The sequence below is a fragment of the Eschrichtius robustus genome, chromosome X (genome assembly GCF_028021215.1).
Source record: "Eschrichtius robustus isolate mEscRob2 chromosome X, mEscRob2.pri, whole genome shotgun sequence".
NCBI classification, from domain to species: domain Eukaryota; kingdom Metazoa; phylum Chordata; class Mammalia; order Artiodactyla; family Eschrichtiidae; genus Eschrichtius; species Eschrichtius robustus.
Window position 1 is genome coordinate 18,948,778 of NC_090845.1, and position 18,985 is coordinate 18,967,762.

Consider the following 18,985-nt stretch of genomic DNA (forward strand, 5'->3'; position numbering starts at 1 on the left):
TGATGGGTCCAGTCTAATCACATGAGCCCTTAAAAGCAAAGAACCTTCTCTTAGTGGAGGCAGAAAAGATGCTGCACCATCGCCGGAATGAAGATGGAGAAGGCAGTGTGGCGAGGGATGCAGATGGCCTTAAGGAGCTGAGAGAGGTTGCTAGGTGACAGCCAGCAAGGACATGGGGGCCTCAACCCTATAACTGTAAGAAACTGGATTCTGCCAATGACCTAAATACTGGAAGCAGATTCTTCTCCAGAACCTCCGGAAGAGAACTCAGGCCAGCCAAAAATCAAAGTGAATGTCACTAAAACTGTTTAACACAAACCACAAGTTGAAAGATGAGAAACCTGGCAAGTTTTGGTGTTCAATTTACTTCCGGAACATTTAGCCTGACTGTTGACTTGCGAAATATGAGTTGTGATGGTGACAACTTAGATGATGTTCCTTTCTACAGAGTCCTCCAACATAATAAAGGGCAATGCTGATGGGCATCAGAAATTATTACTCCTGGCCAGCCCTGTTGTAAAAATATGACACAGAGCTATGACTATTGCAAAAAAAATGTTCAAAATGAAATGAATATTTGGAAAAAAGAGGTTTAACTATCATCAAGACAATTTTCTTCTGTAATAGATGTATGAGAACAGCAGGGACTTTTGAGCAATTTATCTTGGTCATTTCCCATGGATGTTAGGCTAAACAGTTGGGCACATCCACAGCCTTAATGCTCTTCTCAATTTCCCAGCAACAGATTTCTAACCAGGAGTCTCATTAGGAAATACCTGCATTTTAGAATCATGGTATGATCCTTTAAAAGGCTTCCATCTGGGCATATTTTATTAACTCGAATAACAGAAACTAACTGTACTTAAGCAGAAAATGCATTTATTGCAATAATTTATTAAATAGTTCACAGAATTAACAGGAAGATTTGGAGAATCAGCTCTGACAATGAGCAGTCAACAAAGGAAGCCAAGCAGTTGGATCCACCGCTAAAATTACATCACAGGAAAAGTCGATTAAAGCAGCCACTTCTGAACCACCAATGCTGCCCACCCACCCCCTGACTGTCACTTCTGGAAGCTGGCTACTGTGGCTGCAGCTGCAAAGAATTCTGAACTGTTCCCCATTATCTCCAGATCCAAAATCCCAAGTGGACGGATTTAATTTTTCTCAGCTTAGATAACATGCAAAAAATTCTAGCCACCAAGGGTCAGGAAAAGCACATAATTTGAGTTTCTTCAGTAGGAGGCAGGACTGTTCTTCCCTCCAAGACTCACACTGTGGGCCATTCCCCAGACATAGAAAAGGGTGCAAGGTAGACAGAGCTTTCCACCCCTCCGGCTGTCCAACACCCCAGAAGACTCATCTTCTCATGTGTCTTTTTTTTTTTTTTTTAAGAGCTCCCACTTCAAATAATGCAACCTACTCTATTTCCAAAGAAAATATCCTGCTATTTCATCAGTCACTTCTTCTAGCCCTCGCCCAGGGCACCTGAGGGATATCTGTTTCTCTCATAATCCCTTCTCAACCACCATCACACTCTCTGTGCATTAGTGAAGTAAAGGAAAAGGAAAGAAAGGGCAATCACTTCAAAATGTGTAAATAAATAGGTGGCACAGTGAGGAAGAGAATCTGGGTAGAGGCTATGGTCCTTGTTTCTGCACCTGATGATGAGGTATTTATGACTTCCATCCGCTATTACCCCTTCATGGTCCCATTATGTTCAGCCCCACCTGGGCTGGCTGCAGTGGTATGCTGGTAAGGTTTAACCAGCTCTCTGAAAAAATAGATATTCATTACAAATTTTACTAATATAGAGGATGTTTAGCACACACTTTAAAACTAATAATAAAATATACAATGCTCTTTATTATAAATTCCATATAGCCAATTGATTGTCAATGGTTGGGGTTTTTTTGGGGGGGATGGTTGTTTGTTATTGCTGTTGTTGTTTTTACCAGCCTATGGTCATAGCTCAACCATGATTTGACAAAATCAGAGTAGAAATAAAGGCTTGGGTACTGTCTGATTCAGTCAGGAAGTTGCTTGAGTCATTAACTAATGAGTGTAGTTCTGACATGGATATTGGTTGCTCATTCTGTTTGCATTAACAAGTAAGATGGAAGTAAAAAAATTGAAGATATATAATGGAACTTCATTCCTTCATCAGTGACATGAATGACTGCTTTACTGGATCAGATAAGTTTTGAAATATTGGAACAATATTTCCTCAAATTTGTGTGTGTGTGTGTGTGTATATGTATAATCTTGACTGGAATTATAAATTTTAAATATTATCTCTAAGTGTTAAAAATATTCTTCTGGATTAAGTTATCATTAGAATTATTATTTGTACACAGTTGACCAAAACAACATAAATATAAATGTTGACAATCATAAGACACAAAAGCAAAATGTAATTGAAATTGAATTTCTTAGTTATATGGAAGTGGCTGACTTTTAAAGAATTAGCTCATGTATCCATGGATGAATATGACTTATTGCTAGAATGAGGCAGGGTTCGGCAACAATTCAACAGTTTATTCTGTTTTTTCATTGTTATAGATGTGAGTTCTGAAATCTTACTCACACAAATAAGTATATAGGAATGGAAGAGTTTTGCCATACCAATGTCACTCAACTTGTTGAACTCTTTCCAAGTATGTGCTAAGTGTTATGTGGTGATCTATCAACAAAAATTATTTTTAATAATGTACCAGCTCCCAGCTCATAGGATTTTCAACTTTTTTAAAAGCAAAAACTTAGAACTATATGACTTGAGAAATTGTCATCTACTCTTTGCATCATTTACTTTCTCCATTTCAGAAAGTATACTAAAAAGACATTACTACGACTTAGAACAAGTAAAATTAATAGTTGTGTGATTTCTCCAACAGGAATCTCATTTAGAAAAGTTTAGCAAGTTCTTTTAACTATTTTTTTATTGTATATAAAGTGCTTTTATATTGACACATGCTTTAATTACATTTTTACCAAAAGCTTGAAACTGCAGCTTTAGCTCATTCAAGTTAAAGTGTCTGCCATATCATCTAAGTGGGAAAGCCCATCCTCATTGTCAAACCAGTTGGTCAAATCAGACTTGTCTATGTCTTTTTCCACATGGCATCTCATGTTGACTTGGGCTTCTCCCAGTGTAGTGGTCTCAGGTAGTTGCTCTTCTTACAGGGCGGCTGCCTTCCAAGAGGCAGGAAGCAGGAAGTGCCTGGCCAGTTAAGGGTTACATGTAGAACTGGCATGGCGTCACTTCTGCCCTATTCTATTGACCAAAGTAGTCACTGGGCCCACCCAGATTCAAGGCAGTAGAGAAATAGACTCTTCCTCTTACTGGGGTATTTGCAGGGTCACATTTTCGAACACCATTGGGATGGGAGATAGCATTGCAGCTATCTTTGGAAAATAAAATCTGCCACAGTTGCTGAGAATATGTTTCATCAATACTCAGGAACTGAAGAAACAACCTGGGGGTGGGTTCAGTGTCTCAGGTATCACCATGGGGTGGACTCCTGTCCAACATCCATTTATCTTCTGACAAATCTAACTAAAGAGCCACAGTAACTCTCCAGGTCCTCAGGAATTAGTGTTATCTTACACCCAGTGTCCAAAAATCCCCCAAAGATGTATGTGAGTCCCTTTTCCCAGCATGTATTTACTATGGTAAATGATGAAGTCTCTCGATGAGGGCTAGAAGGAAGATCCAGGAGATACTAGGGAGGTCTTTGCAGGGTTCCTTCTTGGTGCATGCAGCCTCTCCTTCGTTCAAGGAGCTCTGGTCTGGGAGCTGGGTGACTCAGATTTTGGAACTGGGTGAGAGGTCTCAACTCAGTACTTTTATTTGGGGGCACATGCCTAACCTCTGTTAAGTGGATATGGAGTTTTGTTGTTGTCATCAAAGTCAAATAGGGCCTTGGTAGACCACCCGTGATCTTCAGACCTGGCAATCCCATGGTCATTCCATTACTGCCAAAGATGCCTGTGGCTCGGACCCTTCTGATTCCCACTCTAGTAACCATGATCATCTTGCTTCTGATGGTTAAGTAGTGCCCCTTGGCCTCTTGATAGTAGGACACATTGATATCGGGAAGCCCATTTCCACATATCATCTCCTGTCAGTAATTCTGGCCTACTGAGAAGAGCACTCCCCTCACCAGTTGATTTCTCAAGGCCATGGGAAGGGACTGTCTTCTGGGTAGTTCTCAAGTGACATTAGTGGAAACACACCAAAGAATGAACTCAAGCTTTACTATGTCCATAAGTCTTTAGAATCCTTGCAAATCCTTGCATCTCAACCTCATTTAAGGTGAGCCCCAATTGAATCAGGTTTTAGTCCACCAACTAAGTAAACTATTAGAACTACTTTCAGCTTCTATTTTTTTTCTTTTTAAGAAATTTTTCTTTTTTAAATTTATTTATTTATTTTTGGCTGCATTGGGTCTTCGTTGCTGCGTGCGGGCTTTCTCTAGTTGTGGCGAGCAGGGGCTACTCTTCGTTGCGGTGTGCGGGCTTCTCATTGCAGTGGCTTCTCTTGTTGCGGAGCATGGGCTCTAGGCGTGCGGGCTTCAGTAGTTGTGGCACGCGGGCTCAGTAGTCGTGGCACGTGGGCTCAGCAGTTGTGGCTTGCGGGCTCTAGAGCGCAGGCTCAGTAGTTGTGGCGCACGGGCTCAGTTGCTCCGCGGCATGTGGGATCTTCCCGGACCAGGGCTCGAACCCGTGTCCCCTGCATTGGCAGGCGGATTCTTAACCACTGCACCACCAGGGAAGTCCTACTTTCAGCTTCTTTAGCTAGGCTACAGGATCCAGAATCTCTGATAACTGGGCCCATATTGATGAATTCAGCCTAATATAAAGTATGTCTTTCCGTTTTTGGTCTAGCGCCCTCATTTCTAGATATATTCCCCAAATTTTTGTGAACAACCTACAATTATTTTGGTGTATAAGCCTTCTTCTGGGGTACTTGATCATTGGCTACCAGAACATGCTGATCTGACTCTAGGGATCAAAGGAGTAGAGAGTGAGAATTCGTTTTCTATTGAGTTGCTTTCTTTAGAAAGTTAGGAGACAGAAACCACATAGTAATTTGGGGGGAAATTTGAAGGATTACTAACTAGTAACAGGAGATTAGGTGCTAAATAGTATGGAGATCTTTAAAGAATACAGGAATGGTGGATATAGGGAGCAGCCACTACCTCTAAGCTAAGACAGAACACCCAGGGAAGGAACAAATCTGGAAGAGGCTCCATCCACCAAGCCTGCAATTCAGACCTTGGTGGAGGGAGCATGACTGTAGTCCTGGATTGCAGAGAAGTTCCCTGAGATCTGCAGGTCAGATGGGGCAAGCAGGAAACAACTGCTGGAACGTCAGTGAAACTCGCTAGGAAGCCAACTGTTGAGATACTGGTGGAACCTTCTGGAAAGCACCAGCAGGGGTGCACTGAAACTTGCTGGATAGTGAGCCGCACTGGGTGTCTTGTACTTCAGCCACTGGATGCTGAAGAAACAAGGCAAACACCAGGATCAGGAAGAGAAGCCCCTTCCTCCTGCAGTGCACTTGCAGTACCCCTCTACTGTCAACCCTTAGGATCACACTAGCTAGCAAAGGAGAAGTGTTTACAGGGTCCAGCTCTAGAAGACAATGAATGGACAAATGGGTAATTGGCACCAGAATGACCTTGTCAAACAAATCCCTGAACTAACTGGACCTACAGCCAGTGATCTTACCATCTTTTCATATTTCCCTTTTAGGTCCCCATTGTCCTTTCTATCCAGCTTAATTTCTTTGGTCAGTCACTCCATTCACCTACCCTGGTTAAATCCACCTCTCTGCCTAGTCCATTTCTGTACTCACACAGCTTAATGTGGCTGGATTGTTGCAGTCTGGGTCCTAAAGGAAGTAAGCTGTAAATACAAGAGGTGATGGTCAGAGAATGGATCTTTGAATCTGAGACTATGGAGGAGTTGCAGTTTTTGGTGACTATTTTAAGGTCTGTGTATGAACATGAGAATGAGTGGCTGAGGTAGTGTGGACAACGAGAGAGGTCAAGGAACTGAGAAACTAGGATATAGAAAGGAATATACCAATACACATACATCATATACCTGAATCCTCAAGAAAGACAACAGTACTGGAGAGAGCAATAGAGTCAGGAGATAAAACCTTCAATAAATGTAGGAGAGTGGCCACCTGCAACAAGGAGGGCTGGTGGGAATGTAGTCTGATGTGAGACTCCAATTTGGAGGGAAGAGGGAGGAAGAATGGTCTGGAACTGGCCATGAGGAGCAAAGAAGACATCTAGGCATCTCCATGCCCTGTGCTGTATGAAAGATGGGGATGAAAAAGAAAAACAGCCACCATTTGAAAGGGTTGCAGAGGAAGCAATGTACTCATGCAAAAGCCCTGAGGCTTTCTAACAGTTTCTGTTAGAACATGCCCTGTGCGCCATTGGGGAACCCTGTGCTAAGGGGTCATTCAGAAAAGAAACTGAAGCCAAGGGGGTTCTGCTGATGACCAACTAGGGGTTACAGAGGGCACCTCGAAGGAGCTGGGAAGGGGTGGGAGGTGGGATCTGAATAGGGGATATGCAGAGCCATGAGGGATTGAAGCACAGAAGATGAGGGTGATGTGGCAGTCTGGGCTTCCTGTGATGAATGAAGGACACAATGAGATTCGTCCCGATGGTCCTAAGGCAGATAATGGTAAAGGGGTGTGAGTAAGGGGAGGGCGAGAGAGATGGGGGCCTAGAGCTGCTTGCCTCATCTCTCCTGCCAGGAGAGAAATGATTCTTCTCATGAGGGAGGGTTTCACTCTTGATGCTGCCAATGGAGATGTGGCAGTCCAAGGAGGAGCACGTCTTCAAAGAGGACATTATTCCAGGTGACCCTAGATGAGTAGTTTGCTCGTTTGCCAGTGGCTGCCACAGTCCCACCCCTTAACACTGCCTTCAGACTCAACTAGGACAAATAACTCCCTTCAGATAACCTCCATTTCCCTAAGGCTATTTGTTGAAACTCATGCCCAGATACCAACTTATGTGTGAGTCAAGGTTTATGATTGTAAGCAGTAGATACTGACCCATCACTGGAAGGATATTGGATAATTCACATATTCAGTGGCAGTGCTGGAGAAACAGGCTTGGAAAAACAGTAAGAGAAAGAGGTGAGCATGACAGAAAAACATGCCATAGAAAAGTTTGGTTAGGACATCAGTGTACCACTGCCCCGTCCTGAGCCTTGCCTCAGACACTGCTGCTATTAGACTGGGCAGGCCACTACCATCAATCTAGAATGATTTCTAAATAAATTCTAAACTGTTCACTGTTCCTTTTTCCATACTCAAATGGCCTGCCTTCACGCAGCCCACACTCTAGCTCCCTATGGAGGCAAGTATTTATCCTTTCTGTGTGGGAGGCAGGGAGAGATTCAGAATGACTGCACCTCTAAACGAAGAACTGGATACGGTTGTTGGTCAAAAAGGGAAATCTATTTCTAGTAAATAACTTGCAGGATCCCATATTCATTTCCATGGAACTTCAGCTCTGAGTAACAAAACCCCCGAAGGACAAGAAAGTGGTTTTGTTTTCTTCCTTCAGAAATGTAAGCAGCCCAAGTCTACTATTTTGGCTCTATGGACCTAGGCTCCTAACAACATGCAGCTTCTACCTCATGGTCCAAGATGGCCACTCCTGCTCCAATAATTACATCTGCATTGCAGCTAGAAGGAGAGAGGAAAAGAGGAGGAAAGAAGTAGCTGACCTCTCCCTTCAGGGACATTTACCACGAATTATAAACACTGTTTTGCTTAATGACCCTTAGCCGGAATTTAGTCGCAGGGCCACCGTGAGCTGCAAGAGGAGTAGTTGTGCAGCCAGTTGAAATTCAGAGGTTTCATTACCGAGGAAGAGGAAGGAAAGTGAATATCAGTGGACATCTACCTCTCTCTGCCACTTTCAAGACATTTTTACATTTAGAGGTGAAACTACCTTCTCCCTTTTCTGTGCTCCCATCACCCCCAAATCACCGTGGCAGGGAAGCCATTCAATGGAAGAGACTTGCTTGCCACCCTTCAATCTCAGGGCATCTCAGGATATCATATAATGATATACTCAACCACATTTCCATTGCTGGTGCTTTCATTTCCTATTCCTTCTTGATGCTGTTACCTCATTTGCCATTTTCACTGCAGAGCCTAGCAGGCTACCAAATCATTGATATCGATTACACATTATATTCAAGTTCTCTTTCTCTTTTGCTCTTTTTATCAATTTATTCAAGGGTGCTTTCTTATTGAACTGATACTTAAGCCCCAAGTCGTGTACAGTTTTGCAATGACTTACATAAACAAGACTGACAGTCTCCAGTGCTTTGGGGTCATGGGGTTTAACCATGAGGATATTTTACTGGAGCTTTCAAAAAATCCTAATAGATGAAAACATGCTGCTTTTACAGAAAAGGGAAATCTGGGTCTAATCAACTGATTTCTAGGGATACATCTATTTTAAAAATAAAAACAAGCCCTCATACTGATAGTAATCTTGTGTGTTAATTGTATATGGAGAGCAAGTATTGTTAATCATGTAATATTATCTATACTTGTATAGGTATGTTTTTTTATATATCTATGTAGAACTATATTTACTATAGATAGATATAGGCTTCCCTGGCTTTATTGCTATAACGTTTTGATGAAAATGTAGTTTGGAAAATATGAGGGGATGGGGATATTTGTGAAATTAATTGACATAGGATGCCCTGTAGAATTTCTAGTTGTTAATTTATTTTCATCGTGAATACTGTTTCAAAATGGTTACCCTTGTAGGAAAAAACAAGGATGCCACTTCTCTATCCAAAAGATATTCTACCCCTCATTTGTAAAGGGAAAATACCAGGAATAATTCACTTTCTGATTTAAAGTAATGATGTATATTTAGCCAGTTACATCTTCAGTAGAAAATGTCTATGATCTACAATAAGAATTTCATTTTTTCCATTTGTACCCTGTACCTCACCCATATCCTCTTGGCTTCCACATTTCATCACATGACCCAGCTTCCAACCTGCCGGTCACCACATACCTTTGTCGTGGGGCTTTCCCTGACCTGCGAAGTGTACTTTGCCAGCTGGTGTGGCAGGTGGCCCTCAATCAGTGATGGATGGGAGCTGGCACCTAAATACTCCAGCTTCCTCGCTCGAGCTGGGACCACTCTGGAGCGTGTGTTCTCTTCAGACTCTGAGAGCTTCCCCTGCGGGATTAAGCTCCAGTTACCCGTCATTATAACTAGCTTCACAGCCTCCTTCTTCAGCTGCCTCCCCCTGCCTTATTTCATCTTCCCAGCCTCTGCTGGTATTTCCTTCCCTGCCCAAATAAGCTACCTTTACTTAATTCCTTGTCTCAGAGTCTGCTGCTGGGGAAAGAAATGAACACAGAAGCAAACAAAAAGAAATGCTTATTGATTTGCTTATTACCCTGGAGGAATCTGGACTGTGGGGGATTTAAATTAAATCAAAATGACTTGAAGCATGACTTAAATCACTAGATGGATAGATTCATTCTAAATCACTGTTGATAATTTTTCCCTATAATTTAGCTCTCCATATACTCATCAAACATGGCACTCAGTGTAGCCCTCAGACATACTCATAGAAACTCTGGAAGTGTCTGAGTGAAGGGACTCCACACTGCAGTATTGTTTGCTCCAACAGGGCCTGGCCCTGTACTGGATCGAGGCTCATCGGGTTGTAGGCTTCGTTTTGAAAACACATGAAGCATTTTAAATGATTGCTTCTCTTTCTAATGGAGCATCCAGGATTGAAATGCAGATCAGCCTCAGTTCAGAGACCAAACTCTTGACTGTGCAAAACCTGGGTACTGGCCCCTGAAAGCTAAGAGCAGGAGGGAGGGCTGCTCGGAGCTGCTTGGCGGGCCAGGGCCGCGTTAATCTAGCTGGAGTAAGGAGAGCAAATAAGGGATTAAGGAAGGGCTGGGGCCTGAGTCACCCCAGGGCAGTTCCAGGTCACATGTGCATTTGAGACTATGTGACATTTAAATGTCTCGGGTCACCCCAAGCCAGATTATCTTTTAGTCCTTGCTTGGCTTCACCACATGCACTTGAAAGCTCTCCCACATCCTCCTTAATACCCTTCAGAAGAAAATAGATGATGAGTGTTCGATTGTGCATGAAACAGATAGGCTTCCCCTGCTCAGCCAGACCGCAGAGAAGCCACGGAATCTTCTTCGGTCACCTCTACTTTAGAGCAAGTGCACTCACACTCTCCTCCTCTCCCCTTCCTCTCTCTCCCTCTCTCATGTTGTTTCATTCTCTCTCTCCCTTCCCCCTTCCTTCCTACTCACCTTTCTCTTTACTGCCTCTTATGCAGCAAGACAGCTCTGAAGTTTAAAAGCAGACGTGCTTTGACTGTCTTTGTTTGGGTGAAGTCGTGTGACACCAGGCCGTTCCCCACTCCCCAACCCCCCACCCCGGCCAGCCCCCCTTCACAGCTCCCACCTCTCTTGGACCCACTGACCTTGGGTCTGAGTCTCTGTAGAGTTCCTAGTACATCAATAATCAGGTCGAGTGCAATCAAGCCTCCAGAGGAGAAGTCAGTCGTTCTGAAAATCTGATTCCCAGAACACAGCAAGTGATTTCTGCTTATTTACTGGGATCAAAAGTTGGCACATAACCATGCTGTCCGAGGACGAGAGACTGTGACATAATCATCCTTCGGCAGACACAATGAGGTCACATGCTTGCCCATCTAATCGCTGATCGGAGACATGTTTGATTGCAGATAATGTGCTTGCTGGCCCACAACTTAATTACTGAGTGTCTGAATCAACAAAGCTTTCAGATGTAGGTCTTGCCTAATGGTGCATCTGTTAGAGATCATTGCCTCTGTTCGGCCTCTAAATGAAAGGTCTGGGGGATACCACGGGCCATTGCCAGCGCTGTTCCCCATGACCTCTCACTGACAAACATGCCAATTCCCACGGTTTATTTTCCAGCCAGCAATAGGCATTACTGTTTAGATCCGGGGCCAAATGGAACGAATGGCTCCAGGGTGGCAGATACTGGTAAAGCCTCTGGTAGAAAGAAGCACGCTCTCCAAGGAAATTAATGCCACAGTCATTTTGGTATAGTATCTGCAGCTAGAGTCCAGTTATACAGATGGGAAGGTTGCAGAGCCACAGAGAGAGTGGGGTTCCTTTTCCAAACTGGTGAAGAAAATGTCGGGAGAAGTCTAGGGAAATAAGCAAGCAATGAGTAAAGTAGGGTCACAATGTTGAATCTATAGGTTGGGGGTCCCAGCAGTTCACCACGATCCAACTACAGAGTTTGGAGCCCATTGGGTCTCTCATTAAGCGACATCTCTCTGGCTATTTCCTCCTTGTGAATTACCCACCGTGTGTGTGTGTGTGTGTGTGTGTGTGTGTGTGTGTGTGTGTGTGTGTGTGTGTGTGTGTGTGTGTGTGTGTGTGGTTTGCCTGTATTCCAAGTGGAGCTCCCACCGTGTGTGTGTGTGTGTGTGTGTGTGTGTGTGTGTGTGGTTTGCCTGTATTCCAAGTGGAGCTCCCACCGTGTGTGTGTGTGTGTGTGTGTGTGTGTGTGTGTGTGTGGTTTGCCTGTATTCCAAGTGGAGCTCCCACCCTCCCCCTCCTCAGCCATCATTATCACAACCATGATGCCTGGCAATGATTTCAAGATTTGGAAAACACTAAGTTTGGGGCGGGGTGTTCGTCTGTTTAAGATTTAAGGAGTCTTGGTCTGTGCACAGTTGTTATTAATCACTGGAGACGGCTATGCCTGTTTCCTTGCCTACAAGTTTAAATAAAGGCGACATACCATTTTCAAGACATTATAACAAAGTTGGACTCACCCAGATGATTTTAGAACACTAGGCAAAGGCCTAATTTCCAATACTAAGCAGAAATGTCCATGCACTGGTGGGTGTCCAGCCCCCTAGAAGTGGGTGAGGGAGGGTGAGAATTGCCTGAACCCAAAAATCTTTGTGTGGCTGGAGCCAGAAGACACAGTATAAAACAAAGCTGTAAATAAACCTCAAAACCTTCCCCATTTTTGTTTTGTTGTTGTTGTTGTTGTTTTGGTGGGGTTTTGTTTTGTTTTTGCCTAAAACCTGCCATTAGCTGTAAGGCAGTGCGGCTTGTGTGGGCGGGTGGATTGAATGTCGGTGTGTTCCAAAATGCTTCTGAACAGAAATTCCTCCAGGACCCTGCCTTGTCTAGTGCACTGTAGCGTCCTGAGCAATATTAAGGAGCAGAAGGGGTTTGCAGAGAAGCCTAGAGCCGTCTTTCTGTTTGTCGAGAGCAGCCCGCCCACCAGGGTGAAATCCTGCCTGCGCCTCCTCTCCCCGTCGCTCCGCCCAACTCGCGATCGGATTTGAAAACTAGATGTTAGAGTGCAGACCTGCTTTTGCTTTGTAGCTCATCTGCAGGTATCTGTAAGCCCAAGGGTAGAGCCCCGTTTCCTCCTGGACCCTGCTTGTTGACTGTATCCTCATTGAACCAGGGGAAGAGCAGGTCATAAAAAAGAGCCTTGTTATAGTGCCGTCTCTCGTAGTCCGGGGTGGCACTGAATTATTTTGCACTGAAGTCAAATGCTATGGGAGTTATTTTCTCCTCTAATAAACAAGCATAGGGTTGAGAGATATGAGGCCAAGTGCTTCCCAGAATCTGAAAATGATTGCTCAGTTGAGGTTGTTTTTCTTTCTCTGAAGAACACCTTTAGGTGATGGTGGTGTTAAGGCTATAATCTTATTTTACAGCCGAATTCCCTCTTTTATAGTCAGCACATTTTTTTTTTGGACAGTATGATTTGCCTTCAGTGCGGGATCTGAGCAGGTTTGGTCATTTGCTTAGAGAAAAAATGAACTCAGTGTATGAGCTTTAAGGGTTTTCTTCGCCCAGCAACATGCTGGCAGGTCGTGTTACCCTGAATGGTAGCACTGTGCGTGGCTTGTTGACTGAATACACGATCATGTCTGAATGTTAGGACAATTTATCATCTCCTTTGGAGAAGCACAGAAATTTCACTGATGGTGTGTGAGGCAAGGAACTAGCTGTGGGCCCACTGATGCATCTATTCAACAGCAGGTTGAAATCCCAAGGGAGCATCAATTACCAAGTTAAATGCAGTTTCTATTTTAAGCTAGAGACTGCAAAGCAATGGGAGAATGCCACATTGCCTTCTAAGGGAAGTTTTAATTGATCAACCTGTGGTCTTTGAATCCAAATGAGCTGTTTTCATTCCCCTTGAAACTTTCCACGTCTTATCTCAGAGGGGGGGACCCTAATTCTAGGTCAGCCCAAGAGTGTAGGAGAGGGAGTGTCACAGGATAGCACAGTCACATCCCGCTCCTTCTGGGGGCCTAATCATAACAGGAGGCTTTGTGTAAATCCTCTAACTGCTCTAGTTCAAAATGAGCCATACATTTGGGTAATTATCATCCCCCTTGCCCTGGGCCTCACTTTAAAAATTCTACTGTGTCATTCAGCTACTCAGGAAGTAACCTTGGAAGCAAAGCTAATTACCCTCCAATCTGTGCTCTCGAAATGTAAAGATCTTAAAAAGTGAGTGGTTGAGACGATTCTGCAGAGCCTTGCTTGTTCCAGATGGCTTCTGCTCCAGAGGGAGAAGCTTTTCAGGTGTCCTGCGCAGTCCTGGACCCTGTGGGGCCTTCTCCTTTCACTCGGGCCTCAAGCATAGAACACAAAATCCCGTCCCGGGGAGGGGAGAGACGCAAGGGGATGTTCTAGGTGAAGGTGCTGTGTTCCCCCCAGCACTCCCTGTGGAGCCTGCCCGAGGTGGGCAGCCAGCTGAGGCGGGTGGAGGGACTATAGTTTGCCCTCAAACATCCTCACCTGTCAGCAGAGTCGCTGATAGTTGGACCTTTTATAGCACGTGCACTAAAAACGCCATTGTACCTGTGCTTGCTTTTAATTACTCAAACCGGTGTTGTTTCTAGTTTTTTCTCTCTCCTAACAAAACTTCAACTACTTGTACCTTGTTCCGCCCCCACGGAAAAGCTGCATAATAATCAGTTGTTTACAAGCCTGTAAGATAAATAATCACACTGCTTCAGTGTGATGTATGAGTTTTTAAAGAGGCATTTAGCATGACACGTGTGATTTTTTAAAATTATAACTTCATTGAAAATAAAATCTGTCTTTCCCTAGATTATATGTACTGTCCAATGACTGATAGACTATGGAACTTGCTAAATCCCATAAAGTGAATTTGAGTCTTAACAAAATAAAATACATATTAAGTGAAAAACTTTTTAAAAATACATTGAATTTGTCTAATGACTCTGGTCTCTATGCTGCAAATTTGACTTGGGAGACTGCATTAAAATATGAAGACGGTTTTTATAACATGAAACCAGAATTTAATTTTGAAACTGAACATGGATCATTTATATATAAACAAAAGGAACACTGGGGCAAATTTTGTAACCCTACCCAACTACCCTAATTAAGAAGGAGTGGAAGGCCTGAGGCAACACGTCACCATATTACTTAGGATCTGTTCTGTTGACAGATGATGATCTGGTATATTTTGTTCTGCTTGATATTCCCCGCCCCGTATGTCTACATTAGATTTAGATCATCAGGCTAAGCCACAGCCCAGCGAGGTGCTTGGGACCCACGACCAGGTGGGCGCCCTTTCACAAAACCTAAGCTCATCAGGCACCACCTTAATCTGCAGCCAGTCACGTGTGTGCAATAATAGCCCTGCTTTTGGAAACCTATCTCTACGAAACAGAAAAGCTAAAGACTAATTTGTGCTTGGGATGTTTGAAAGGACATCTGGTTTTTTTGTAATGGCAGGCAGTGAAGTGAGGAAAAACGTCATGGTGTTGGGGTGTCTGCCTACCAAGTGGGTGATACACTTGTCTCTAAAATGGTGTGATCTCGAGAACCTGGTCCCTCAAATCTTCGTATTGTGAAGTTACAGGGGCATCTGGGAAGATGAGCAGACTCTAGAGTGGCATGGCTAATTCTTCTTGGCCTGTGATTGTTTCATAGAGACTCTCCATCTTAGCACCAGGAGACACATTTCATCTTTCTTTGGATAGCTAAGGCATGAGCTGCCCCTCGCTTTCATTCTGATCTCTCAGCTTTACTTTATTGTGCCTTATAATGGACTCTACTCCATCTGGCCAAAGGGAATTTCTGAGCGTCTATGGAAGTAAAATGCACTCACCATAAAAGCTGTCCTTGAAGGAGGAATGTCAGTGATGCCCAGTTCCTCAGGCATTATTTAACTTCATTTGCAATGATAAGTCAGCCATAGATTCACCTGTGGTCCCCAGTAATTCAGAATGAGAAGCCCCCACTTAGGCAATGTGGAATTTGGTTGGCACTTACATCTCATTTCTATCCATGTGGGGGAATATGTAGCTATCTGAAGATATGAAAATTAACGTAGTCTAGATTCACATTTTACATTTACTCAAATATTTATTTGAACTCATAAAAAGTTTATTGACATAATTTAGAAGATGAAGAACTAAAATACATTCCAAATATTGACCAAAATAGTGTGGGAAGTAGCTCAGAGAACTTTCAATCAAAATCATTGCTATGCATATTGCCATATCCTTCTCCATAGAATCATATCCCTCCTCAAAACCACACCCTCCAAGTGGTGAATTCTTGAGCTGATTTGCTCTGCAAGCTGCCAAACGTGAAGATAAAGTAAGTTGTGCAGCCAACTAGAAGGAAGAGATATAAATGTACAACCAGGACGTTTCTGCTAGAGTCTTAGGCATTCGGGAGGTACATAATCTTCATACAAATATATAAAACTTTTCAGTGAGCTATTTTCATTTGAATCCGTTCTCTTACTCTTCAATTCTTCACATCAAGCCTGCAAAGGAAAAAGCAAAGGAACCGTTAGTTTAGTTTCCATGAGATACTTTTAGGGACAGCTTGTAAATCAATATGATAGGTACAAGTCAAAATTGAAGGCCTCATTTTCACTTGAAAACTTCATTTCTCGATTCCATGAAGGTAAAGTGAACTGTGAGTAGAAGGTGTGACCATCAACTCTGGCTCTAGTGATCTGAGTAATTCTAAACTAAAGGAGGATGGCTTCCTTCTGAAGGATTAGACTATAATGCCGACCTTAGGATTATGACTTGCAAGACCTTTGGTGCCTTGGTAAATTTGCATTCATGGCTCCCATCCTCCACCCCTCCCTAGAGCCACCCCCATTGCCGTGTAACTTTTTAGTTTCCTACCATCATGAGTAGGGTAGGATTCCTCATGCCTGAGGTTAGCCATGTGACTTGCTTCGGCCAACAGAATGAGGTAGAAGTGATGGTGTGACAGTTCTGAGCCTGAACCTCAAGAGGGATCACGTGTTTTGGTTTTCCCTCCTGCACGTCTGCCATTGCCACAAGTAGGGTATGCCAGGCTTGCCTGCGGGTCCCCGGAGAAGGGTGGGCAGCATGTGGAGCAGAGCCCCCAGCTGACACCGATACGTTAGTGAGCCCAGCCTAGATCAGCTAAGCCACAAACACATGAGCCAGAGTAATAAATGCTTTTGTTTTAAGGCATTGGATTTGGTGACAGTTGGTTATGCAGCCATAGCTAATTGATACGGTGCCATTTCTTTTAAAGGCTCTTGCAGTGCCGAGATGGTTGAACATTATTCACCCATTTGTTTTCCATTATTCTTTGCTGCCTTTTCTTGCATGTTTTACTTATGTGGATGGGCTGAATCTTTTCTAAGAAATAGAATGCTTACTTTTTTTAGTACCAATGGCTGTAGAAACAAAGCTCCACAGACAAGGATCCCCCTACCCCCCGCTGAGGCAGTCACTATGACTTGGCTCTCTCCATATCCATTCACAATCCCCTTCTCCCTTGCTTTTCTCTACTACAAAGGCTGGTAGCCAAATACTCTCTTTCCCAGTCTCTCTCATGGCTTGGGGCAGCCATGTGACCCAGTTGTGGCCACTGAGCCCCGAGGAGAATTCTGCAGCAGAGGTCTTTTAGAAGGTTTTGCTTTCCTGTGTATTTCTTTAGAGATTACAAAGCCTGTTGCATCACTTAGCATTTATATAGCATTGCTGTGATGCAGGTTGTATTATACTCATTGTTGAGATGAAACACCTAGAGGTTCAAAGAGCCAAGTGAGTAGCTCAAAGTCTCATAGCTGGTAAAGAGAAAAGCTGGGATTTGAATTCCTGTGTCCTGACTGTAGGGCTCCTTCCACTCCGCTAACGGGAAGGTTTGGATGGTTCTTGAACCGGAGGGGAAGGTAGGAAGGCATCACTGACTGCAGAACTGAAAATGTTACCAACAGCCGTCAGCACTGGCTCACGTATTTTTTCTAGCATTTATTTCTCTTTTTTAGAAACTCAATTTTTAGTCCAGGTCATTCACCAGGAAGAAGCAAGACACCATCTCCTTCCCAGCCCAGGATTTCCTGGCTGAAATGTACTTTGTTGACCAGCAGCTTCCCAGTGTCACCAGGGCGCCCTCCTCCCCATGCCAGTCTATTTCTCCCTCGCGCACCCTGAACCGAGTCTGTTGGACACTCACTGCTTGTGTAACGTGATTCAAGCCTTCAGGCCACTCCCTCTTGCCTGATAACTTTTGACTAAAATCCTCCCCTCCCCCCATGGCTCTCCACATCATAGGCTGCGGTGTAATTAGTTGTCTATATGCATCCTCTCTCCCCGCTCTTCTCTTTCCCGCCATAGCTGTCCTGCCTCTAGGCCGTGACCTTCTGAAGGGTATGAACATGCCCTATTCGTTTTTGCATCCCATTTCCTATCATGGCACCTGACACAAAGCGAGAGCCTAGGGATTGGTGAGGTGGAGCGCTGGAGGGGTGAGAGCAGGACATGAAGTGGGATCGGAGTGCTGGTGAGGCAGCAGGAGTGGGCAAGGGGCCGAAGACGCAGGAAACCGGCAGTGCTGATGAGCTGCACTGCGTCCCCACTGTGCTGTCACACCTGTCCTAGGCCCCAGCCGTAGCCCCATCGTGGCCAGCGTGTGCCCAAGCCATCTTACTGCTGTGGTCACTGTGCTGGGTGACATATGGCCGGTCTGTCTGGCCGGGTGAGAGGCCCAGCACAAGCTGCCCCTGCCCTTGAAACCGAGACATTCCTTGGGCTTCTCTGAGCAGCATGGAAGGGGTGATGATTCACAGTAAATTGTCACTGAAGCCTGTTCTATGAGGTGGCATTTCTCTCCAAGAAGTGTCCAGACTGTGAAGCCTCATCTGCAACCAGAAATAGGAACTATTTCTATGACAGGCTTGATATGGACTTTGACCCCCACGCATCTGTCTCACATCGGTGGAATTATAGCTATACTGAGAAAGAGAGCATGAGCCATTTGCAGTGACCCTCCAGTGACTGTTTAAAAGCCCTAAGATGCCCCTCGTGACCGGCTTCAGCTTGTGGACCTCTCTGACTTTAAGACCGTTTTGGAAACATAAGGAAACCTTGATGCAGTTTGCCCAGACCACCATGGCCACTGAGATCACCGTATTATTTAGGAAAAGCAAATGCACAATTCTTTATGCAGTACTAGCCCCAGGGGAACTGTGCTTCATATGGGGAAGGAGGAACCACTGACTTTACACAGTAACCTCGTTTAATCTACAGAATGAGCCCTGGTCTTCCTTGTAGAAGGAACTGGGCAGGAGGCAGCTGATGGAACAGAGGAGTCACTGCAGTTGTCGTTCTGCAGACCACCCTTCCCTCCCCCAGCTTCCCCTCTCCCTCCCAGATCCCAGGAGAATTTGAGAGGGCCCAGCAGCCCTGGACACAGGACACTGCTGATGGCCAAGGTCACAGATGGTCCTTCCAGGAGTGCAAGGCCCTGAAAGGACCAGAGTCTCTGTCCTTGGCCTGGTGGGACTCCAGGTGTTCTCAGAACGCCTTTATGTTACCGGAATACCAGAATCCAGGAATTCAGAGACCTGGGTGAGGGCTCGAA